Here is a 26,622-nt window from a genome sequence, read left to right on the forward strand (position 1 = left end):
AAATCTGGGAGGAAATGAAAAAAATACTTAGCAGTAAATGAGAACACTGATACAACATGTCAAAATTTCTGGGACAGTATGAAGGCAGTGCTGAGAGGAAATTTCATTGCATTGAGCTCATTCATCAAAAGATTAAAAAGTCAACAAACAAATGACCTAACATTACATCTTACATCCAAAAAGCCCTAGAAAATTAGAACAAATCAACACCAAAACAGTAGAAGGCAGGAAATAATTAAAATCAGAGCTGAAATCAATGAAATTGAAACAAAAGAAACAATTTAAAAAATTGACAAAATGAAAAATTTGTTCTTTGAAAAAATAAATAAAATTGAAAAACCATTAGCTACACTAATGAAGAGTAAGAGAAAACCCAAATTACGAAAATTCATCATGAAGAATGAAATATCATAACAGAGACTACAGAAATACAGAAGATAATTAAAAACTATTTTGAAAATTTATATTTCAATGAAATAGAAAATCTCAAAGACAAAAACAAATTTCTAAAGACAAATAAACTATCCAAATTAAATCAAGAAGACATGCACAATTTAAGCAGATCAATTCCAATCAATGAAATAGAAGACACCATCAAAAGCCTACCAACTAAGAAATGCCCAGGACCAGAGAGATTCTCAGCCAAGTTCTATAAGACCTTCAAAGAAGAACTAACACCAATCTCCTCAAAGTATTCCATGAAATAGAAAAGGAGAGAACCCTTCCAAACTTATTCTATGAGGCTAGTATCACCCTGATGCCAAAACCAGACAAAGACACATCAAGGAAAGAAAACTTCAGACAAATCTCCCTGATGAATGTAGATGCAAAAATTCTCAATAAAATTTTGGCAAATCACATACAGAAACATTAAAAAGATAGTGCATCACGATCAAGTGGGGTTCATCCCAAGGATGTACGGTTTCAACATATGAAACTCAATAAATGTAATTCATCACATCAATAGACTTAAAGTCAAGAATCACTTGATTATCTCAATAACTGTAGAAAAAGCATTTGACAAAACATAGCACCCCTTCATGTTCAAAGCACTACAAAAAATAGGGATAGTGGGAACATATCTCAACATTGTAAAATCTATATATCCTAAGCCCAAGGTCAACATCATTCTAAATGGAGAAATATTGAAAGCATTCCCTTTAAAATCTGGAGCAATACAGTGATGCTCTCTTTTACCACTTCTATTCAACATAGTCCTTGAAACTCCAGCCACAGAAATTAGATGAAAGAAATTAAAGAGATACCGATAGGAAAAGAACAACTCAAATCATCACTATTTGCCAATATCTATATTTCGAAGATCCAAAAAACTCCACTAGCAAACTTCTAGAACTAATAAATGAATTCAGCAAAGTAGCAGGATATAAAATCAATACCCACAAATCAAACATGCGTCTATATATCAGTGATGAATCCACTGCAAGAGAAATTAAGAAAACTACCCCATTCACAGTAGCCTCAAAAAAAAATTGGGAAATTAAATTAACAAAAGAGGTGAAAGACCACTACTATAGAACACTAAAGAAAAAAAATTGAAGAGACCTTAGAAGATGAAAATCTCTCCCATACTCTTGGATAGGCAGAATTAATATTGTCAAAATGTCCATAGTACCAGGGAGGCACAGTGGTTCAGGACTTGGAGAGGATAGCTGCAAGGCTTCAGCCCTCACCCTGAGGCTCCCCCCCCTCAAGAAAAGTAACAACAACAACAAAACATTGCCTTTTCAAAATCTTTCCAACATCAATTTTATTATACAATTTGTGAAAAAAATTTAAGAATACATTTCTCCCAAGGCATGGGAAAAAGGACAAAGAGGAGGGCAGGGGGACCTGTCCCAGGGACAGTCTGTATGATGTGCTTCGCAGCTTTCCTCCACTGGGGGCAGAGGAGGCTCCTGGTGGATACAGATGCACTGCTGCCTGCAATCCCTGCAGAGAAGCCTGAGCCACTCAGCACACCTCACTTCTGCACTGCGATGTCGGCCTCCACAGGCTCAGGGTCTTTGGGCTGTCCATCAGTTCTGTCTGTCTGGGCTGGGCATTTCCTTAGGCGTCACTCTGTTTCTGGACACTGTCCAACAGAAGCAGGGTATGCAGCACAGTTTTCACATGCATTTGGCGACCCTCCTCCTTAGCCTCTTCCAAACCCTGAGCTGTGGTGGGATTGCCCTGTGGAGGTACCTTGGGAGGATGAGCTGCTAGGCACAGGGTCATGCTGGGAGGCTAGGCCAGGAGGGGTGTGTCCATGTGGAGGAAGTGAAGAGGGAGGGCAGGCACACTGGCACTTCCAACACCCTTCTGCTGGGACTGCTTGGCTTCCTCAGGCTGCTGCTCACAGGGCCAGGGAGGGCAGGCTCACTGGAACACTTCTTGGGGTGGACTCTGGGAGGATCCACGGGGCCCACCCTGGGTTCTCTGGTGCTTGAGGATGAGGTAGGTGGCCATGGTGTCATCAAATCTTCAACTGGTCACAGACACCCAGGTATTATAGGGGTGGTGACCCACGTTGATAATGGTTTTCATAATTGTGGGATCTGGGAGTTTGGGGAGTGTGTCACTGGAAGGACTGGGTGAAGCAGCTACCTCACCCTGGCTCAGCCATGGGTGCCCCATTACTTGCTCTATGGTGGGGCCCACCATCAGGATCTCATTGATGAGTCTCTGTGCTCCCTCAAACACATGTGGGAGAATGTCATAGGCTCCGTGTGTGATGAGCTTCTTCAGCTGCTCTCTGCTGGCTGCCCTAAATGGACATCTCCCTGTGAGCATAAAATGGAGAATGATGCCCAGGCTCCAGATCTCTGTTGGGGGGGCTCTCATATTCTTCCTCCTGTGTGAGTTCAGGGGAAAAGTATAGGCAAGTGCCCCAGATTCCCTTCAGCTTCTCCCCAGCTGTGAACCTGGTGCTCAGGCCAAAGTCAATGAGTTTGACATTGCCACTGTCATCCACCATGATGTTTTCCAGCTTCAAGTCCAGGTGTGCAATACCCTCCTTGTGGCAGAATTGCATGGCATGCACAATCTGCCTGAACAGTCTGTGGGCCTTGTCCTCCTGAATGCCACCAGATGGGATGAAGTCGCGTAGCTGTCCCCCACCTGCATGTCCCATGATCATGCAGAAATAGTGGAAGGTCTCAATGACCTGGAAGAGCTGGATCAGGTTTGAGTGATCCAAGGCTGCCATCATATCAGGTTCAGAGAACAAGGGGAAGACCGAGGCTACTTTTACCAAGACCTTCACTGCAACCTCTGTCCTGGTGAGCAGATGGCAGGCAAGTTTCACCTGGGCAACCCCTTACCCAATGTCCTGCAGGACCTTATAATGGTCTGTGAAGGCAGATTCACCACAGAAACCCTGCCCCTGCAGCACTACACTGCTCTGACCACACTCACTGCTCATCCTAAACCAGAATAAGGATGCTGACTTTAAAAAAAACAAAAACAAAAACAAAAAACAAAACAAAACAATAGAAAAAAATACAAATAAAAAAAAAAAAACAACAATATCCAATCCCACAACTACCAGCCACCAACCACCAAACACGATAACTATCTGGGAGTCTGACAGGTCACCACCAAGAGCTTCCTGTACTTATGGACAAAGACCCAGCTGCAGCCACTTGTTTATACAATGAAATTCCCTCATGATGACCCCTTGTGAGGTCAGAGCAAGAAATGACCTAGTCATACCTGGGCATAACCTCCCGGTGGTCATCTCACTTTGGGGACTCCAGGACCTTTTCTACTTTCATAGTAAGAATAAGAAAGATCTCTGGGAGGTCTCTTGCTTTAGTTAGTTATGGAGACCGATATGTCCTTGTTTAGAAGTTAAAATTTGTAGGATATTTCAGAGGTCTTTTTGAGTCTGAAAACCTGTAATAACTTTGTGGCTTTGAAAGACCTCGTCTTATCTACTCTCAAGGTTTCTGCTTCTTTGCTGCCTGAACTGAGCAGCTTTCCTCCACTGGGCCCTTGCCCCATGATGGACTGCCTCACCTTGAGCAGAGCCATGGAGTCAGCCATCTAGGAACTGAGACTCTGGAACTGTTAGCCCCAGAGAAGATTTTTCTCCTCCAAGATGTTCTTAAAACTAATTAAAACACAGCCACACATGATTATGCCCAACTTGACAAATGTACTTCTCTCTCTCTCTCACTCTCTCTCACTCTCTCTCTCTGTCTCTCTGTGTGTGTGTGGGGGGGGGTGGTGGTGCTGGGATCTGAACCAGGTCTTTGCACATCCTGGAGAAGCTGTCTTAAGGCCCACCTCCCATCCCTGGGTTTAGAGCTTCCTGGCCTAACCACCTCTCAGTACTGTTACATTGAGGCTGGGTCAACAGGAATTTGGGGAGGGATAAACACATTCAAACCACAGCATGCGATAAACAAGAGCCCAGGGAGCTGATCCCCACTAGATGTGCCCTGTGTGAGGGGAGTCCTTCAGGTTGCACTGAAGGACATTAGATAGGAGCTCAGATCTTGATGAAGTCAGAAAGATCCCTGGTAATGAAAATTCATGACAATCATAAAAGCTAGTGCTACTTTTGTTTTCTACAAGATGTAAGAGACTAATGTATCAAAACACCTCAATTTATTCTATGGTGTTGAATAAATACTAATTATAACACTGTAACATTAGTAACTGAGGAGAAGGGGGTGGGGAGGTACAATATCTGTATACTACTGAAGTCATGTTGCTGTAGATTCATATCAGAGTGGCATCTCTTTCTTCTGTTAAATGAAACCCCCATGGGAATCACAAAGAAATACTTGTGGAACCACCCCAAAATGAGAGGTAAGGGAATGTTTCACTATAATCATCAACTAAATTGGAGGGAAGATAATCATATAACGAAGTAAGTCACATTGAATCAACGATTTTGCCGCTCTCATCCTAAGGACACAATGCATTCTGGACTAGGGTCCGCACTGTTGTCCTTGTAAGGACAAAAGCCAACTTGAATCAAGGGCCCCACCCTGATCTCCTTATGAGGACACAAACCACACTGAAGCAGGGGCCTTGTCCTGATCTACTTATAAGGACTCAAACCACTCTGAATCAAGCAAGGTCCCTGATAAACATTGAAGTCCTGTACATATCAAAACTTCCAGCTGTAAGTATTGCTGTTACTTCTTTTTCATGTTCTGACTGAAATTGCCACTTTCTTTTGGTGAAGATTTTCTAAATTCTGATATCTGATAAGATGCAAATCAGAACTTTTTGAAAAAGTGGCAACTTCAATCAGAACATGAAAAAGAAGTAATATTAATGCACATAGTGTGAAATATGCTTTAATGCACCCCAAAGCATTTTAATATTAATAATCAAGATCAAAAATCACTTCTGCAAGCATGGCACATCTACAAAATGGAATACTATTTAGTCATAAAAAGATAAAATCCTGTCTTTTGCAACAACAAAAAGATCATTATGTTAAATGAAATAAGCCAGGCACAGATAAGCAAACACCACAAGGTCTTACACATATTGGAAACTTAAAAATGTTGATCTCATGGAGGCTGAGATTAAAATAGAGAATGGGGAGGGTAGAGAGGAGAAAGCAATGGGTAAAGGTTAGTCAATGGGGATTAAGTTAGACTGAGGTAAGAAAAATAAATTCTGGTGTGCTAATTTACACTATGGTGCCTATAGATAATGTACTATTTATTTTGATAAGGCTTAACAAGATGATTTTTAATGTCTTTACACAAAGAAATGATAAATGCTTGAGGAAAAAGATACAATTACTCTGATTTAAGTATTGGACAATGTATGCATGTATCAAACTTAAATAGTGAGCTTTAATTAACGTCTTCCCTCCATTTACTGGGACTATGTTATAGCAGTTACAGCTACGATGCTTATGAACAGGTAGAGTGAGGTCATTGTACATTCAGAGAGCAGTCAGTAAACTAATGAATTGCAAAGTCACCCATAATGAGATTGCTCTTTTATTCCCTTTTAAAATAAGTGTTGCAGGAGCTTATGATTAAAACTGTCTCTGTCTCTCCCTAGTTTATGGAACTGATGGACAGAAGATGCTCTTTACAAAGTGTATTCATTTTTAAGATGTGGTTCACTGTCCTCAGAATTGTAAAAACAAGAAACCAACCTTAAAATATCAGTAGGGAATCCTCAGCTTAAAAATGGGCTTTATTCCAAAAATCCAAAAGGCAATTATTACAACTGACTGCTTATACATAGTAATTATGTTGCTGAAATGTTATACAAAATTGACCCAATTATTAATATAGTTGAAATGTGGCCTAAGATCTATGTCCTGAGACCAGAACCAACCAGGCAGAGAGGAAAAGGGAAGGGGGACAAAGAAAAGCTGTTCTTCCTCAGAGCTAATGCAGGGATTATTTCACCAGAGTTTTTAATTAAATTTGTATTTTAATGTTTTGAAATTGACAAACTATTCCTTGGGAGCTCTCTCACTTCATTTTTTATGTAGTTCCCCTGGGGCATGATCTCTCTCTCCATTGATGGCCGCAAGCCCAGGTCCTTCTGATGCTTCATCTTCTCTAATGTGGCCCTTCTCCCTTGTCCCAGCCTCATCCTCAGAAATACAATAACTTTGTTTTTCTTCAAGCACTTTTGGAATCTCTCTGTGCAGTGATTCTTGGGTTGGAGTTAGGAATAAAGATAGCTGGCTTAACCTCTATACCTCATCTTCCTCTGGTGAGAAATTACCTAACAAACAACCCTTTACCTAAATCAATGATGGTATTTAAAATTTTAAACATTGACTACATGTGTGCATGGTGTCAAGGCAATTGTGAACCAAATTCTGTATAATAGTTTGTTGCACCAATTTATATAAACATGCAAAAGATTCAACACCTATTAACACCTAAAGATTAAGACACATCTTAAAAGTGTAACCTGACCAGGAAAGATTGTGATGAGCCAACAGTGAAAATCCCATCAACTAGAAGGCAGCACTAGCATCAGGTACTTACTACTGCCTAAACACCTTTCAAACTGCGTGCCTTAAAACAACAATCATCGACTTGCTCATGACCCTGCAGAGTGGGCAGGCTGGGCAGGAATGGTCTGTCTCTTTGTGCTGTCAGCTCAGGATCCTCCATTCAGTGGACCCTCACCTGAGAGTACAGGAAGGTCCAGGGGGGCATCATGCTTCTCTGCGATTCTTCAGCTGTGAGGGTGGGAATGTCTAGGCACCCACTGGACCTCTCCCCGCCCCCACCCGTGGCCCTGCCTTCTTTCTCCCTCTCCATAGTCTTTCCAGGAGGTGGCTGAGCCTCTTCATATGAGTTCTGACAGTGAAAGCTGTCCTGAAGGCTGAGGCCGGCCCTGTTACCGCTTCATTTCTGTGGCATCCCCACAGGTCAGAACTCAGAAGAGCAGCCCAATCCTGGGAAGGGTGAATAGGCTCCAGTTCTTGTTGAGAGGAGCAACTGAAAAGTGTGGCCACGTTTAATCCACAATTATGTTTCTGCAGTAAAGTTGGACAGTCACTCCTAACCAGAGAGAGGAAGTTCAGAGGGGGACCGAGGATGATCTGAAGATAATTTTGCTATTATTGTTGCTGGTTTTGTTTTCAGTTTTGCAGATTTCCAACTAAGTTCAGGCCACCACATGTGCCTCTGGCCTGATGCTTAAATCTGGTCATTCACAACATCTTCAGCACTTGTGTTCAAAAGTGTAGAATAGCAGTGACAAATTACAGCCCACATGGATGCTTTTGTAAATAAGATTTTATTGAAAACTCTCTCTACCCAGTAATTTGCACATTGTTTGTGGTTGTTTTGTGCTATATCAATTCAGTTGAGTGATTTTGACAAAGATCATGTGATCCTCATGATGTTTACTTCATGGTGTTTTGGTTGATAGATCTCCTACCGTAAAAAAGCACCATGGACCTGGTAGTTTAATCAACAGAAATTCCTGTCTCACAGTTCTGCAGTTCCCAATGTGTTGGCATTTGTTTTTTTCTTTTGAGGGCTTTAAGAGAGGGGTGGTTTACAGACCTCTCTCCTTGGCTTGTAGATTCCCACTTTCTTCCTGTATCTTCATATCATCTTGATCTGTGTCTTTCTTCATCCATATTTCCTCTTCATCATATAAGCATTCCAGTCATATTGGATTAGGGACCTCATTTTTAACTTGATTACTTTCTGTAAAGATTCTGTTTTACAAATCAATTTCAAGCAATAAAATTGAAGATGCCATCAAAACCCTACTAAGAAAGAAAAGCCCAGGACCAGATGGATTCTCAGATGAGTTGTACTAGACCTTCAAAGAAGAACTAACACCAATGCTTCTCAAATTATCCTATGAAATAAAAAAGGAAGGAACCCTTGTAAATTCATTTTGTGAATCTGATACCAAAACCAGACAAAGACACATCAAGGAAAGAAAACTTCAGAACAATATCTCTGAGGAACATAGATGCAAAAATTCTCAATAAAATCCTGGCAAATCACATACAAACACATATTAAACAGATAATGCATCACAATCAAGTGGGGTTCATCCCAGAAATGCAAAGTTCGTTCAACATACAGAAATCAATAAACTTATTAACCACATTAATAAACTTAATGGCAATAATCAAATGATTATCTCAATAATTGCAGAAAAAGATTTTGACAAAACATAGCACCCCTTCATGTTCAAAACACTAGAAAAACTAGGGATAGTAGGAATAATCTCAACATTGTAAAAGCTATAAATGCTAAGCTCAAGGCCCATATCATTCTAATTGAAGAAAAATTGAAGGCATTCCCTCTAAAAATTGGAGCAATACAGGGATTCTCACTTCTATTCAACATAGTCCTTGAAATTTTAGCCAGAGGAATCAGACAGATGAAAGAAATTAAAGGGAAAGAAATTAAAGGGATACGAATAGGAAAAGAAGAAGTCAAACTATCACCATCTCTCGATGAAATGATTCTATATTTAGAAGATCCAAAAAATTCCACCAGAAAACTTCTAGAACTAATAAATGAATTCAGTAAAGTAGCAGGGTATTAAATTAAACATGTTTCTATACATCAGTGATGAATCCACTGGAGGAGAAATTAGAAAAATTACTCCATTCATAATAGCCTCAAAAAAATAAGATAAAACACTTGGGAATCAATCTAACAAAAGAGGTGAAAGACTTCAATAATGAACTAAAAAACACCAAAGAAAGAAACTGAAGACCTTAAAAGATGGAAAGATCTCCTATGCTCTTGGATAGGCAGAATTAACATCATTAAATTGGCCATACTACCAAAAGTGTTATGCACATTTAATGCAATTCCTATTAAAATCTCAATAATATTCTTTATAGAATTAGAAAAGGCAATCATGAAATCATTTGGGAAAATAAAAGTCCAAGAATAGCCAAAGCAATCCTTAGCAAGAAGAGTGAAGGGAGGCATCACAATACCAGACTTTAAACTATACTACAAAACTATAGTAACAAAAATGGCATGGTATTGGTACCAAACTAGACATGTAGACTAACGGTACAGAATAGAAGACACAGAGACAAACCCACATTAATACACTTATCTCGTATTGACAAAGTCACCAAAAACATATAGTGGAGAAAAGATAGCCTCTTCAGATAGTGCTGGGAAAACTGGAAATAAATATGGAGTAAAATGAAATTAAACCACTGTCTCTCACCATACACAAAACTCAACTCAAAGTGGATCAAGGATTTAGGAATTAGACCAGAGATTCTGCACCTAATAGAAGAAAAAGTAGTCCCCAATCTCCACCATGTCGGCTTAGAAACTGACTTCCTTAACCAGACTCCTGAAACACAATAAATAAAATCAAGAATTAATAAATAGATGAACTCAAACTAAAAAGCTTCTTCTCTGCAAAGGAAACAATCAATAACATGAAGAAAGAGCCTACAGAATGGGAGAAAGTCTTCACCACATGAACATCATATAGAGCATTAATCTCCAGGATATATAAAGAACTCAACAAAAAACTTTTAACATGAAAAACAAAAACAAATAACCCAATCAATAAATGGGCGAAGGAACTGAAAAGACACTTCACAGAAGAAGAAATACAATCAATCAACAAACATATGTAAAAATATTTGTCATCTCTAGTGATTAGAGGAATGCACATCAAAACTACTATAAGATTTTATCTCACTCTGGTCAGAATGGCAATTAGCAAGAATACAAACAACAATAAGTGTTGGTGAGGATGTGGGGAAAAGGTAGACTCATACATTGCTGGTGGGACTGCAAATTGGTACAATCACTTTGGAAAGTGGTGTGGAGATACCTTATAAAACTTGGAATAGAACCATCATTTGACCCAGCTATCCCACTCCTTGGTTTATACCCAAAGGATTTGAAATCAGCATACTAGAGTGACACAGCCACATCAATGTTTATAGCAGCTCAATTCACAATAGCTAAACTGTAGTTACCAACCTAGATGCCCTTCAACAGATGAATGGATAAAGAAAATTTGGTATATATATACAATGGAATATTCCTCAGACTTAAAGAAGAATGAAATTATGGCATTTGCAGGTAAATGGATGGAGCTGGAGAATAGCATGCTAAGTGAAATTAGCCAATCCCCAAAAACCAAAGGCTGAATGCTTTCTCTGATAAGTGGATGCTGATCCATAGTGGAGGGGGGAAGAATGAAGGAACTTTAGATTGCACAGAGGGGAATGAGGTGAGGTGAGGGGCTGCAGGGTTGGGAAGGACAGTAGAATGAGATGGGCATTATTACCTTATATACATGTATAATTACATTGTTGGTGTGAGTCTGCACCATGTTCAGCCAGAGGAAGAAGTTGTGCTCCATTTTTGTACAATGTGTCAAAATGCATTCTACTTTCATGTATAACTAAGTAGAACAGATAAAAAAATTAAAAACAAAGCAGCTGTAGAAATTAAGCTACTCATATCTTAATAAGAACATGCACAATAAATAATATAGAATGGCCAGGCCCATAATTGCATCACTATGTGTCATTATGTCTTACATATCAAACATACTTCTGGTTTAGTTTTCTGTTTTCACTTTGGAAGAACCCCAAGTTGACAACTGTGTGCACTACTTTTTGGGCTCTTCACATTGGGTGAATCTGATAAACTTAAGGCCATGCTTCACAGTAGTTTGTAGACTTCAGCTCAACATGGAAGCAAACAGCCCAGCATCTAGAGGCCCTCACTAGGAGACGGATGCTCCAAAGCCTCCTCTTTCCCAAAGAGGAGGCCAGATCATTTATCACAGCCAGAGGCAATGCATGAAATGACTGTAACAAACGAATGAGTGCCCAATAAATCACAGTAGCCTGATAAATCAATAAAGATATTGATTTTTTTAGTGATATTTCATTTCCCTTTCCCCTCCCTCAACTCAGGGATTTACACAGGCCACTGAAAGATAAATTTATCTTCTATGCTTTGGGGCTTGTATCTGACCTAATGTAATAGGAATTGATCATTATCTAAATGTTGTTTTGGCTGGAACATTGTAATTCACTGTATTACAATGTCTAGAGTTGCTTACACAAGTACCATCATATCAAAGTAGATTGTTTCATAATGCAGGCTAATGCTTCTTATCCTGAATCCCTCTGGAACTCTCCTCTCACAGATATGCCAGTGGGGAAAAATTATTCCAATTAATGGCGAGTTTCCTAACGTAGAAGGCGCCATGCCAGTGAAGACCCATTTACCAGGAATAAAAAGGCCAGATGCTGATGTGGTGCCCATGTGTCACATGTCTCCTTCCTGAGGAAGGAAGATTCCCATCTCTGCAGAGGGATGTGAGGGTTCCTCCTCACCATGCTTGGTGCTGGGGGCCACTGAGAGGCAGAACGTTCATATGCTGCTCCGGGGGAGGTATCATGGTGGGGCATGATGCAATTTCAAAGATGCAATTTCTAACTCCCCTATCCTTATCAGGTCCTTCTGTTACTCTCAGAATATCTGTGTTTTCTTCAGACCAATGACCTCAGTCTGTAATTGATTGATTTTTTTCATTTAGTGACTTCTCCGGTCTTCTCAAAAAAATGTTTTCTTGAGGCCATGGACCACATCTCATTTGTTGATCATCAAACCCTCAGTGCCTAGCTCAGTTTCTGGAACCTACAGACATTTAATGTATTGCTTGTGGAAAAAAGACACATGAAAAACAACAAACTTCCTAAACAACTGGCCAACTGTCAAATTATTATCTAACACCAAATAATTGACAAATACAAATGTGCTGTGAGGGTGTGGGGCAGCTGCACCCTCAAGCAGAGCTACTAGCACCATAAATAGGTCTAACTCCTCTGAAAAGGCCATCCAGTAATAGAAAAATATAAAAAATGTTTGCCGTATGACCCAGCAACCGTACTTTTAGAAAGTAATCACAAAATGGGAAGAGATTTACATCCACAAAATATATCATAGAGCTCTTCATAATCGCACCACATTGGAAACAACCCAAACATCCATTAAACTGGTTTAGTAATTATAGTACATAAGTATAATTTGATAATATGTGACCATTACAAATGGTATAGATCTATACATTGACGAGGATGAATGTCCATGACATATTATTGAATAAAGCTCTCAAATTATATATATTGCATATATAACTTCCCACAAAGTGGTTTACATTTATATATATGTATATGTGTATGTATGTATGTGTGTGTGTGTGTGTGTGTGTGTGTGTGTGTGTATATATATATATATATATATATATATATATATATATATATAGAGAGAGAGAGAGAGAGAGAGAGAGAGAGAGAGAGAGAGAGAGAGAGAATGGTGGATGTTTATCAATTTATCCAAAGGTTAATAAGTGGTTATGTTTTGGTAATAAGAATGCAAGTGATTTTTGCTTTTTAAGAAGTGTTTGGTTTTTACAAACAGATGGAAAAAAGTACCTCTTCTACTAAAAATAAAACTAGTTGTCAATCAATATACTTACCTTACTTAAATTGCTAATATGTTATTTGGGAATATTTAATATGTATTCACAAGTAAGGTCACTAACACAAGAGTTGGGGTATTGATTTTGGGTAGTGGGCTTAGCTAGTTAAATAAAAGGGTACCTGGAACATTTTTTGTTGTTTTGTTTTTATGTTTGGAGCAATTGAAATACTACAGGAATGATCAGATTAATAGCTACTAAAATCTTCCGGTTAGAGACTCAAATGGGGAAGGCAGTATTTCTTTGACAACATAGTAAATTTATTTTATGAATAATGGTCCATTTTGAATTACTATTTGTTTTGTTAGATTTGGAGTTTACTATTTTCTTAAGAGTCTTTACTTTCAAATATACCAAGATAAAATTTATTTACTTATCTTTTAAGGTTTATTTTATTGCCATTATTAAACTTATCACAAAATAATGGTACATCTTTTATGGGGTACAATGTGATGTTAATACATTGTGTAGTCACCAACTCATGATAAGCAGACTATGCATTATCTCAAACGTTATTGTTTCTTTGTGATGAGAACATTTAAAACTTTCTCTTGTAGCTATTTTAAATTAAGCAATGTGATACTGCTATGATAATCACCCTTCTGAGTACTAGATCCCCTGAATTTATTTCTCCTATCTGGGTGTGACTTTGCACCCAGTCTTTCCCCAAGAACCCCCTACTCTCCTCAGCCTCTGGCAACCACTAAAATACTCTCCATTTCCCAGAGCTCAGCATTTTAGATTCCACAAATGAAAGAAATCATGCAGTATTTGTCTTTCTGGAGTTTTATTTAAAAAATAAAATCAAATACTTATTTCTGATTTTCCACTTTTTCTCATTTAATTGTGCCAAGATTTTCTCTGTTTGTTTCATAGTAATAGTTCTTTGATAAAATGATTTTGTTGAATTCCTATTTTCTAATTAATCGAGTTCAGTTTTTATCTAAATTAATAAATCAGGTTTATTAATAAATCTTAGAGTTTACTCTAAACGTTCTAAATTTTTGAGGTTAAATATTTTGTATTTCTTTTGTTCCGATTTTATGAAAAAAGAAAAGAGAAGACTAACAAATCTGTATTATGGAAAGTAAAACTCAGTAATTTAATTTATATAGGATGATCAAAGAGAACAAAACCAATATACAAAAATGCAGATTTTAAAATTCAGAACACAGGTGTCTATCTGATAAAATTTGGATAAATGATAAATTTATCAATAAATAAGTTTGAAAAATGTACAACATTTGGTTTCTCAGACAGATTTAAAATTATGTTGTTTTTCTATAAAAATGCTGGTGATATTAAAAAGAATAATGTTAGAACAGGGAAGATTTCTTGGTGTGTTTGTCTAATTAAAAAGGCAACAGGAAATTGATGGTTGCATCCTATCAAAATCAAATTTGTTTAACAGAAGATGAATTGAAACTTTTCTACAAAATTCATAGAAATAACATGGAAATTCTAGACAAGAGACACAGAAATTCTAGAAAAGACACATCTAATATGCATGTAATAAGACTTAAAGAAGAGAACAGGGAAATAAAATAAACATCACTGAAGAAATTTTAAGACAATCCACTGTGTTGAAGACTCAAGGATAAAGCAAAGTGATGAAAGCTGGCCTACATTTAGAGAAAGCCTGTTGACATTTTTGGGTTTTAGGGATAAATGTAAAATCCCTTGGTATTTAGGCAGAACGATCAGATTGCAAGAAGACAGATCCACAAAGGCAAAATTTCTCTCTAGTTTTCAGTGGCAGAGGGTGCTTCCTTACTCCTGAAAATACTTGGCTTTCTCAACAGGCAAGCATACCTGTATTAGGGACAGTAATGTCCCCTGTTTGCTCTGTCTATCGTTTTGTTTGTGGCTGGTGGAAATTAGGGATACTTCAGTTAAATTTTTGTGGATTCTGGAATCTGGTCACTTGGTGAGGCTCTTGTGTGACAATTTATTACTGTCTTTGAAGAACTGGGAACCTTTTTACCCTTCTGTTTTGGGTTGGGAGATTGGGAAGAGGGCTAATCAAATTGAGTTGGGAGATGTTCTCCTTTCCTCCTTGGATAGGCTTTTCGTCCTCTCTGGTGGTTGCAGTTTGGTAAGTCTTTGCTTTACTCTGGTGTAATGTGCATTATCTTTTATGGGACTTTTCTTACAACTTCTGGCATGTGGACAGAACACTTGCCTAATTCCCTGTGCTGGTTGCTGATGACTGCGTTTCTTTATTCCAATGGGAATCTGTAGAGGGAGAGGGAGTGAACGCAGGCTGCCATCCTGGGTCACAAGCCTTCAAGCTGTCCCTTGTGCAGGCATTTGTTTCTGCCTGTTAGTGCCCTGGCATCCTACTTGGAGGAGCTTGGGTGCCGCAGTCTGGCTGAGCACAAAATCACTCAAACAGGAACAAACTTTATTTTCGAAACTCCCACCAATGCCCTGTATGCTCCCGGGAAATATGCCGACCCACACACGTGGTGTTCTCCCGGGCCACACTACCCCAACAGGAAATCCCTCCTCCGGAATTCCCTCCTACCGCACTTTCCCAACCAATGGGAACTCTTTGGGAGTCCCGCTAGAGCTCCAAAGTAGCAGGAGGAGGTGGACAGCAGGGGTCTAATATCCATTTGAATGCAGATCTTAACATAATCATATCATCTCAATGGCTTGCTGGTGTCACCTTTCAACCAAAAATGCCATGTATCATTACTACTTGGCTATGGCTCTTAGCACTTGGGGTGAAGGGGATGAATAACTTTTGACTTAGGTTTATGTCTCTTACCTCTCCAGATTAAATAATCTTTTTTGTAATAAGTGATATATTAATATATATATATATATATATATATATATATATATATATATATATGCACATATATATAATTTATCAAAGAATTTATGAAAACTAGCAAATATTTTCTGAAATTTGAAAACTTGAAAAATTCCATTAATTGATGTTTAATTGTGAACTCTAGTAAATTATTTTTACCTAAGTCCATGTTTTCTGCTTAACTTCAAATTTGTCTCCAGTGTATTTCTTTTTGTTTCAAAATAAAGACCAGGTTTTTATGGCAAAATCAGAAGAATCTTTTACATTTCTGAGTTTTATTGCTAGAGAGGTCCCTAAATTCCTTAAACCCTTGGGAAGATTGATCAGTGGGCATATTCAAGTGAAGAGAGAGAGAAAAAAATAATGACAATTTCAATTGCTAAAAAAGCAGCCACCTTGCATATACCTTTAGAAGACTAGTTATTAAGTAAACCTCTCCACACACACCCGGGAGGCTAATCTGTGCCCTTAGTGTAGATCTGAAACTAATCAGAGAAAGATGCAATCGTTTTCTTTCAGATAGTCCTAGGCATGAAATCTACCACAAGTTTGGGCAAATGTAGATTGTGTTTTGGAAGAGACAATTTCAGAAATTGTCAATAAGGAAGGGAGACAAAGCATGTATTTAGAATCCTGGAGGCACCTATACCTCAAGCCGCACAACAAGGACTCTGATGAGGACAACTGCTCATAGACATGACACATATCTACTTCGATTGCAGTGAGTTTAAGAAAGCAAATTTGAGACTCTAGAGAAGGAGAAAGTGAGGCATTTTCAGCAACATTACTGCCATGGCCTCTGAAGTTTCCCTCCGTGCTTCTGTAACAATTGCCTTCTAGGGTGACAGGGCCTTTGTGCAAATTTCCCTCCAGCTAGAAAACACAGGGGCAGTTAAGTAAAGCCTGAATTCCCCAAAGAATGTTTTGCCTGTCAGATCCCATCAATTTCTTCTGTGCCCATTTTCTGGGAAAACTGTGTGAGACTTCAGCAATTTGATCCAAAGAAATTTTGTGAGGAATCAATTTATATCAGCATCCTTTCAGTCTGATGTATCCATTTCTATTTCCTGTGCAGTCAGTCTCTTTACTTTTTAGATTCTAGTGGTAGATAAAATCTAATTACAACTAGTAGCCAAAGACCAGCAAGAAACCTGGATGTAAAAGCATTATTTCTTCATGTAATATATTCTTTCTGTAATCAATTGTAAATGTTAGATGGAAGATAGTGTCTTGGAATCCATTGTCATTCAAATCTTTGCATTCAGATTCACACTTAGATCAATGGGTAATCCACCTATGGGGTCTCAAAGAGGAATTCTGGGGGACTCAGGATTGTTTGTCTCTGGAGGGGCATTCTGGAGCTCAGAAGAAAAGTCGTGATATTTTGGATGTAAAAATGAAATATTGAGGCTGATGCAGTGGAGGATCTAGGGATTTAATGACAACATCTTCTGTATTCCTGAGTGTAAAGTGGACCAGGCACCTTGCAATGCTATTTACTGTTGCTTCTTTTATAAATGAGGCTTCAGGCTCACCAGATGCATACACTTTCTTTGTTCTGTCAAATCTGCAACTTCCCATTTGTTCATCTCCGCCCTTCATGTTCAATTCTGAATCTTCAACTCGTTTTTCATCTACCCTAAGATACTAAGCCAGTGACAACTGACTTCTCTGTGTCCCATCTGATCAAGACAGCAGGGTGGGCAATGGAGGTGAGGGAGGTGGCTGCTCATTATAGCTGAAGGCCCGTCCCTGTCCTGCGCTCTCTTGGGACTCTGTCTGGTTGTAGTGGTGTTACTCTATGATGAGGCTCTGGTCACTGTGGTTCTGATTCTATATAAGAAGTTACTCTATGATCAACTTGAGAAAAACAAAAGATCATCTGAAACTCTACTGCTTCAACATCTTTTGTTACGTATTAGCCAAATTGTTTATGTTATATCCATTTGGTTCAGGTGGTGTTTTAATCATAATTCTTCACTCCTCTATCTAAAAGTAGACTTTTTTCAACTTGCAAAGTGGAGTTGAGGTAAGGCAGTCTCTGGATTTCCTGCTCTGTGTAACACAATGCAATGATTGCATTGGGCTCTACCTGGAGGTTCCCCATAAAGAAATACAACTGAATATTTGAAAACAAAATGCATTTGTACTTAACATGGACAGACTTTTATTTTCTTGCCTTTATTCCCTAGATAATACAGTACACCAGCAATTTACATAGTATTTGCATTGTAGAACATATTTTCAGTAATCTAGAGATAAAGTATTCAGGAGAATGTGTATAGGTTATATGCAAATGTTATACCATTTTATATAGGGATCTTGATCATCTGAGGATTTTGGTATCTGTGGGAGTGGGCAGCAGGAAGAGGGTTTTAGAACCAATTCCCTGTGGACACTAAGGAACAACTGTGTTATTCCTCAAATTTCTGATATTTAGTTTATTATGTGTACATTTTTGTTATCGCATTTCTATTTCTTGAACTTTGTTAGAGGGATTGGTACATTTACTCCAATGTATGTGAGCACTTGTTGTACAACTTGAAGTGTGCCTTCAGGAAATTAAACTTGTACCTTGTGTCTTGTCCTTATTCACAATTTCTGAAACCATCTCTCCTAAAATACAATCTGTATTTGCCCAACATGATGGTAGATTTCATGCCTAGGACTGTGTGAAAAAATAAACAATGTGTCTTCCTCTGAATGGCTTCAGATCCACACTGAGGGCACAGATTAGTCTCCTGGTGTGTGAGTGTGTGTGTGTGTGTGTGTGTGTGTGTGTGTAGGGATTTGTTTCTCAACTAGTGTTCTAAAGGCATAAGCAGGGTGGCTGCCTTTTTAGCAGTCAAAACTGTTACTTTCTTTCTCTTCACTTGAATATGCCCGTTGAGCAATCTTCTTAGGGGTTCGAGGAATTTTGGGATCTTTATTTATTTTTAATTGATTTAAAAAAATAAATTACAGTGGAATGCATTACAATTCTTATTACACATATACAGCACAATTTTTCGTATCTTTGGTTGCATATAAAGTATGTTGATACTAATTCGTGTCTTCATACATGTACTTCAGATAATGATGTCTATCACATTCTACCATCCTTGCTACTCCCCTGCCCCCTTCTCCTCCCACCCCACTTCCCTATCTAGAGTTCCTCTATTCCTCCCATGCTCCCCCTCCCTACTGCACTATGAGTCAGCCTCCTTATATCAGAGAAGATATTGGGCATTTGTGTTATGGGATTGGCTAACTTCACTTAGCATTATCTTCTCCAATGCCATCCATTTACCTGCAAATGCCATGATTTTGTTCTCTTTTATTGCTGAGTAAAATTCTATTGTGTATATATGCCACATTTTTTTTAATTCATTCATCCACTGAAGGGCATCTAGGTTGGCTCCACAGTTTAGTTATTGTGAATCGTGCTGCTATAAACATTGATGTGGCTGTGTCCCTATAGTATGCTGTTTTTAAGTCCTTTGGGTATAGACAGAGGAGAGGAATAGCTGGGTCAAATGGTGGTTCCATTCCCAGATTTCCAAGGAATCTCCATACTCCTTTCCATATTGGCTTCACCAATTTGCATTCCCACCAGCAATGTATGAGTGCACCTTTTCTCCCACAACTTCGCCAACACTTATTGTTGTTTGTCCAGGTTTTACCTAGTGGGAATACTGAATTTTGGGACCTTTCTACATAAACCTGGTATTTATTTTGTAATGAAACAAATAGTACCAAAAGAAACACATTGGAGATGCATTTTGGGTTAAGTGGAAAGTATTGATTTAGGTAAGAATAATTTATAAATAGTTCACAATTAAACATCAATTAGAGGATTTTTTTAAGTCTCAGAAGAAATTTAATAGTTTTCATAAATTCTTAAATATATAAATTCACATGTGTCTGGTGAAACAGACCCACAAAGTCAATCAGTCTCAGAGTTTCATAGCTTTTGGGAGCAGGGATTGACTTCTCTGCAGAGATCTTATCTAGAAATAACACTGATTCAGTCCGTGATATAGGAAAGGTGATGCCTGGTCTTAAGGTCAATGGAACCAAGTTTTACTGTCCCTAAGTAAATCTGCCTGGATTTCACACTGAATATCTCTAGAAAATAAAGAGGGGGCTCTAAATACTATGTTGATTTTTTATGTATGACCCAAACCATGGAGAGAAAAATTTGGTGGTTCTTTCCACCAAATTAAATCTAATACATTCTTTTCCTTGTAAACTACAAACTATGAGATGGAAAACCCAGCTAAGATCCCCCAACCTTTGGATGAGTCTTATGGCATTAAAGTCTGGTTGAGTCACATGGGTCTTCCTTCCTCATATCTAGGATAGTTTCCCAGTCTTGAAGATGAGCTTTTATAGTGGGATCAGAGTTGAACATCACTCCTCTGAAGTCAGGCTGCACGGTGGGATGTTTTTAGTCCTGGTCATCTGGTCCAGGTCTCCTTAGTCCCTAGCTCATGTCCTCATTCCCACACACATTCTCAGAACCGTTGTCAGCTTCCTCCCAACACACATGTTCTGATCCCTGAGATCTACCCTTGCCTTCTCAGTGGTACCCAGGCCCTAGAAGGCTTTCACTTAGGGAAAGCATTGTCCCATAAATGCCTTCCTTGCCCTCTTATTTCCATTTGGATTTGACTGATGGTGTTATCAGGTGATTTATTTTTCTTGCTTCCTGTCTTCTTGAAAGAAAAGAAAGATTTTTGTCAAGAGACAAAGATTAAAAAAAAAAAGGATAAAGGGCTTATTTAGTGAAATGAACATATGCTCCAGGGAGAACATGGAGTGGGGCCATCCCAAGAGAGGAAGCAATCCTGAGTTTTCCACTTGGTGGGTTTTTATGTTTGGTCTGGAAACCTCCCTCATGCTTTATGTATTTGCGATGGTTGTGGTGGTTTCCCCGCCATGGCTTAGTGCCTCAGTGCTCTGCCCATGCTCCAAGGATAGAAAGTCCCTTACTCTGGATACACTTGTTTCTTTGTAGTTTTAAGAAGATAGCATCTGGCAATGAAGGAAGCAGTTTATGGTTAAGGTTCTTTGTCACCTGAGATGGAGTGATCTTTTTTCACTCAACATGGAGTGAGTCTTATGCTCCCTGACCCCATCCCCTTGTTGGTGTCTATCTACCTACTTGAACAGTGGTAGACTAGGAAGAAATTGGGGGGTAGGACAAGAGAGAGGTTGAAGTACCTATTTCCCAGATTCTCTTCTTCTCTGGCCATCTCTTGGCAGTGATGGTGCTCTTCTGCCACAGACCACATCTTCTATTCAACAGCCTTTTCCTACTGGACCTGGTCTCCCTAAGCTCCAGTGACAGATCCAGCTCCCTCCACGTGGTAGGCTGAATAATGGTTCCCAATTATATCTATGTCCCAATCCCTGAAACCATGAATATCACCCTATATTTTAAAAGAGTCTTTGTGGATATGGTTAAGGATCTTGGGATGGAGAGTTTATCCTGGAATATCTAGTTGGGCCCCAAATATAATTACAAGTACCATTTCCTTAAAAAAAGGAGATAACCTGACATTTGATAACACATAAATGAAATAAAAATTATGTGAGCGAAGCAGAGTCAGAGAGAGAGAGCACAGCTGGCTTGGAAAATAGAGGCAGGCACGGTGAGTCTGGGAATGCCACAAACTCAGCTGTAGTTGCTGCAAAAGGCCAGGAATCAAACTGTCTCCTAGGATTTCCCCCTCCTGCTCCAGAGGGAAAGCAGCCCTGCTGACATTTTTGTTTTAGCCGTGAAAGATTCACCTTGGATTTCTATTGTCCATAATTAAAAAAAAAATCTTTCTGATTTTTTTGGTCATTAAGTTTGTGGTAATTTTTTTTCCTCCCAGCAGAAATAGAAAACTAATATACTCCCTTTGCCCTTTCAAGCCTAGTGGACACTGTTCTTACTATTGCCAGATCTGGGTGTTGTGTGGCTTCCCTTACTTGTAGGTCTCCCTTAATCTGCCCCAGCCTTTGTAAGACGTCCCATTTATCATAGATTGTGGAATCACTTTTTAGAGTGTGCCACTTGCATCCCGCTGGGACCTGGACTGATACACCTTTGTTCCTCTGCCAGAACCTGGAGAATTATGGCCAGGAGTTCTGATTTAAATTTCAGTGAGTTCCATGAGGTCAAGGAACATTGGTTTTGCTTGTTGTGCCTGTTTTTATAGATTGATTAATTAGTATAGGAACACTGTACTGGGAGAAAGTACCACTGGAACAAGAAACAAAAGGATCCTGAGCTCTGTCATTTATGATTTTGCAAATACACCATATAATTGGTGCTACATATGATCTCACAAGTCTTATGCAGATAGTCTTGATATTGCCAAAGCAAGAGTTTACTTTACCAACTGTCATATGAAAACAATACTGAACGAATTAATCCTTCAAATAGTACAAACAGTGTGTGAACTGTTGAGCATGGGATTTTTGCAAATATTTTCTTAATTGCTGTTTTTTAAGTAGTCTGGTTGCTGATCACACAAACACATACACACATACATACTTGCATACACTCATTCAAAAGGTTTAACAGTTTATCACGTAGTATTTTAGTTCCACTAAAGAAATTAAAAGTCCATTTGTGGTTTTGCAACTGTAGAACATAAATATATTAAATGATAGTGCTCTGAGATCCAGCCGAAGTCCATAAACTGGAGAATTTCTACCCTCATGCCCTTATAGGATAACAAAATGCAGTATCCTCTGTAGAATTGATTTAATAGCTTTTTATAGATCTGAACTAAGCAATTATTTCTAAACCCAGCTATTCTGACCTTTCTCATCATTGTTGTTACTACTATAAAAAGTGTTTTGTACATAGTGTTGAGGATGGAGCAAGTATATTAAGTACACACTCTCTCCTAACGCTAAGCTTTAATCTTTTGTTGTAGCTCTTCTGTTCTTAACAGAAAGGTTTGCCTAAGAGAAACTAAAAGCAGAGGATAGAACTTTGAAACATATAAAAGGGTGCCTTATATTTGTTTAGTGAAATATTTAATTCGATTTTCTTTTCCCTTATGGGCCTTTGATTGATTGATTTTTTACTATCCTCCAAATAACAAAATTTCTACTCCTTATACTAGCTGTTGTCTTCAAGACAACCATTCTTCTTGAGCATTGTCTTAGTCAGCTTTTTTATGACCAAAATACCTGACAAGAACAACTTAGAGAAGGAATAGTTTATTTTGGTGCACAGTTTTAAGAGTTCTCAGTCCAGATTCAGCTGACTCCATTGCTCTGGGTCTGTAGTGAGACAGAACATCATGGCGGAAGAGCATGGTAAAGGAAAGCTGCTCAACTCACGGCAGTCAGGAGGAGAGAGACAGAGGAAAAGAGGAGACAGGGACAAGATATATTCCAAGGACATACCCCCAGTGACCTGCTTTCTCTAATCACACTCATCTACCTACAGTTATCATCCAGTAGTTCATTCAAATTATAAATCCATCAATGGATTAATCCACTAATGAGCTTACAGCTCTCATCATTGCCAAATAAACCCACCTCTAATACCTTGGTTATCATGCTTTCAACACTCGAGGTCTGCTGGGGAACATTTCTAAATCCATACTACAACAAGCATATTTTATTTTCCTTATAGCAAGACTACCTGCAAGACTATCTTGCTTCATATATTTATTTGTTTTTGAAATCTATCTTCTCCACAAGCATGTAAACCTCATGAGGAGTGCTACCTGCTATATCTCTAGGTGAAAGTTTGAAAATATGGGGAATGGAGAAAATACAAAAAGATTATAATTATAATATAAATCATAATGTGATCAGCTTTGGACACTAAAGTGGTAAAATTGTTCGCCACAAGTAATTTTGGTGCTAAATATGTTTATAACACTACATGTTTTCTCTGAGAAAAAAAAATTTGCCAGGGTGAAAAAAAACCTCCAAACTTTAGTGCATTGGACCAAAAAGTATATTCTAGGCAGACTTCATCATTGAAGGAAATCGAGAGTTCAGGCCATGCGTCATCTGTCCAGAAAATTCCATTGTTCAGGAGAGAGGGATAAGTGCTTGTTGCCAATGAGGTTTTACTTTAAGCAATTTAAAAACATGTTAGAACTCCCATGCCTATACTCCCAGAGTGAGATCAAGGATTAAAAAGCTCCAAGACTTTCCAATCTCAGTGGAAAATTGGCTGTCACATGGAACGAGATATATACTAACTGATTTTGCCGTGCAATTGGGTTCTTAATGAAAGCAGCATAAAACAAAACTGCACCCCTCTGTATTTCATTTGTGCATCTTGTACCTGGAATAAAATGTAACTGATGTAAATCTTTAAGTTGGGTTCAATACAGCAATAATACTGTATCGTGCAAACTGACCATTTAGCTTAACGACTGATTTGTTACACCATTAACTTGTCCCCTGCCTTGTCTTAGGGCTCTTTGCTAACTGAGTGGTTGTTAACTACTGTAATGAGCAGATTCTTCCAAGGGGAAAAATATCTTAAACTGGGAGATTAGTGATGTTGCTGACTAGAATCTTTAAAGGTGACCATGAAATAATGAATAAAGTTATTAACATTTAATCATGGAGGCATTCTAGGACCTCAAAAATAGCTTTAGGAATGAAATCAGAGAAAGAAATGTGTGTGGAGTCTTGTAAGACATCAACATTTGCACATAACATGTCAGATTTCTTAGCTACTTAAAAAAAACCTCCACGGTCAAATTTCATGGTTTGGAAATTAGTTCTATCATTAGGAGTAGCAGTCAGAACTTTTATTTCCCCTGTTTTGATCAGTATACTTTCTGTTGTAAGAGTATTATTTACATCCTCTGAAAAAATACATGAAGCTATGGGGATGGTCAGTTCAGAATTAGAATAAGTCAGTGGAAAGGTGCAGTTGCCTCTGAGACACCTTGGACGCAGGAAGGAGAATGGTTGACTTGAAGCCAGTGCTCACACTTGGAGAAGGGATGGGTATGTTTGTGAGTCACAGGTAGTCCAGCTTGGACATCAGCACCAGAGATCACATTTCTAGTTTTTTTTTTTTAATGAATGTTTTTCTCCTTTATTATATGTAGTGCTGAGAATCAAACACAGTGCATCACACATGCCAGGCAAGTGTGCTACTGCTGAGCTCCATCCCCAGCCCCACATTTCCAGGTTTTTCTATATTATAATTGTATTGACTTCTAGAGAAATATAATCCAAACCCTTCATTTTGTAGAACAAACTCCAATGTATTCAATGGCCATTTTTTCTCCTGTAAAGCTGATTCATCTCAGCTTTCTTTTAGAACAAACTATCTGAGAGTTTTTGATACATAATTTGCCTAGGCTGTATTAGTCTACTCTTTCAAAATTATATCTAATGAAAAAAAAATAAAGTCACAAAAATGTTAGAGAAAAATGCTCACAAATATTTATATAATTCTGAGGTATAGGGTATTCTTGAAAAACGTTCTCACTATGATATTAAGTGGAGAATTCACAATTAAACTGTTTGTGTAGTTCTACCACATAAAAATTAAAAACAAATTTCTGAATGCAAAGCTACAATAAAGTTACAAGGAAGCCAAAATCTGGATAACAATATTTGTATGTAACAGAATAAAGGATAATATGCTAAATGTTAAGAAGTCTTATAAATAAATAATGAAAATTGGAAATTACGTAGATATCTATCAATAGAAAATTCATGAAATAGATCACAGGTATCCATTAAATGAAATAAAAATATGCAACTATTAAAATATAGTTCTACATAAAACAAAGGAAAATATTATTAATATTGCTAAATGAGAAAGTCAATTATACAGAACACTGTACAATATGATAAATATATTCCTATTTTTATTAAAAACTAAAAGACTAGGACAACATTCAAGAAGGCTTACCAATAATGTATTTATTTATTTATTTTTACCATACGATTTATTTTTATTTTTTTTAGTCATACATGACAGCAGAATGTATTTTGACATATAATACATACATGGAATGTACATACATCAATCATAACAATAATGTATTTATATGATCATTTCTGGTTGGTAGTATTTCCAAATGTTCTAATTTATGTAAATTAGCATGAGTTCTTCATATAAAAGTCCCTCCTCTTCCTCGTTTTTTTTTTGTACTGGGTATTGAACTCAGGGGCATTCTACTTGTGGGCTACATTCCAGCCCTCTTATTTTTTTTAATTTTGAGACAGAATCTCACTGAGTTGCCCAGGCTGGCTTTGAACTTTGAGATCTTGCCTTAGCCACCCGTGTTCCTGGGACTACAGGGGTATACTGCTATGCCTTTACTTATGTAAAACTAAAAAACATTACACAGAAGTGAATTAAATACACTGTAAATATATCTTGGAGGGGAGGTCAGTCTGCTGCTTGTTTTTCTTTCAATTGTTATGCTTTTGATGAATTAGCATGGAAAATATTTTCAAGTAGATGCCTTTGGAAACATTGAATCTTCCAGATCCCTCAGAACACAAGTTGATGCTCAAAGTTTCTGAGGATGGGTTATGAGATCATTAAATGCTAAGAATTCTGCCACCTTGGGATTTATAGTCTGGGGGAAAGGATGCAGCAGCTCCTTTATCTGTACCATGGAGGGCCACAACCCAGAAGTGATGTTGGCTATTCATTACCACCATCCTGCTGTGTAATAAAAAGTCTCTGGTCCTAAATTTCCTGTCCCTGCCATGACTGTGTTGATGGAGCTTCATGCCAGGAGCATCGTATGGGGAATGATTACTGGAAACAATTATATAAAAAATGTGCCATTAGTGTTTGACTACCTTTTCTACATGTTTCATTATGGTCTTCTACTAATGTTCTAAAC

At 38.1% G+C, this 26,622-nt stretch overlaps 1 pseudogene; it reads left to right on the plus strand.

Moving 5' to 3' along the window:
* Nucleotides 1-4,769: 4,769 nt before the first annotated feature.
* Nucleotides 4,770-26,622, plus strand: part of LOC139705512 (small ribosomal subunit protein eS4-like) — a 119,351-nt pseudogene continuing 97,498 nt past the window's right edge.

Source organism: Marmota flaviventris, chromosome 4 (assembly GCF_047511675.1).
Source record: "Marmota flaviventris isolate mMarFla1 chromosome 4, mMarFla1.hap1, whole genome shotgun sequence".
In the NCBI taxonomy this organism is placed as follows: Eukaryota; Metazoa; Chordata; class Mammalia; order Rodentia; family Sciuridae; genus Marmota; species Marmota flaviventris.